The sequence below is a fragment of the Mastomys coucha genome, unplaced genomic scaffold (assembly GCF_008632895.1).
Source record: "Mastomys coucha isolate ucsf_1 unplaced genomic scaffold, UCSF_Mcou_1 pScaffold8, whole genome shotgun sequence".
NCBI lineage: Eukaryota > Metazoa > Chordata > Mammalia > Rodentia > Muridae > Mastomys > Mastomys coucha.
The window spans coordinates 76,775,445-76,775,959 of record NW_022196914.1 but is presented as its reverse complement, the minus strand read 5'-3'; positions in this window follow the sequence as shown (position 1 = coordinate 76,775,959).

The window sequence follows — 515 nt, the reverse complement described above, 5'->3', positions numbered from 1 at the left end:
AAGTATTTTCTGTTCAGAAGTTACCAAGAATATTTACTATTGAAACACACATGCGTAATTTGCCAGTTTCATGGTTTCATTAATGTTTCTTTTGTTTCTTTCTCTTACAGATAACAAAGGTTTATTGTACCATGAAAATGTGGAAATTTACAGTGTAATAAATAAAATATATAGAAAACACATATTATGAAATGATAGGGCATTGGCCTGAAATTTTAGGATTTTAGTAGCAGTTATCATGGTATCCAACATGGCTTATGTTAATGTAATCTAAAGGAGATAGTCTTTAAACAATATAATATTTATAATCAAGAGTCAAAGACATTTTTAATTTAATATCAATGGTCTATTTGGAAATTACCTCTGATAGAGTATAGAAGTCTATCTTGACTATTTATCAATACAAATACAAATAAATTGATTTTGAATCAGTAAAACTGGCTATGTAATTATTGTAAAATATCTGTTTCAAGTTTGTTTTTTTTCTCTCTCTCTTTCTTTCTCTATCTCTCTCT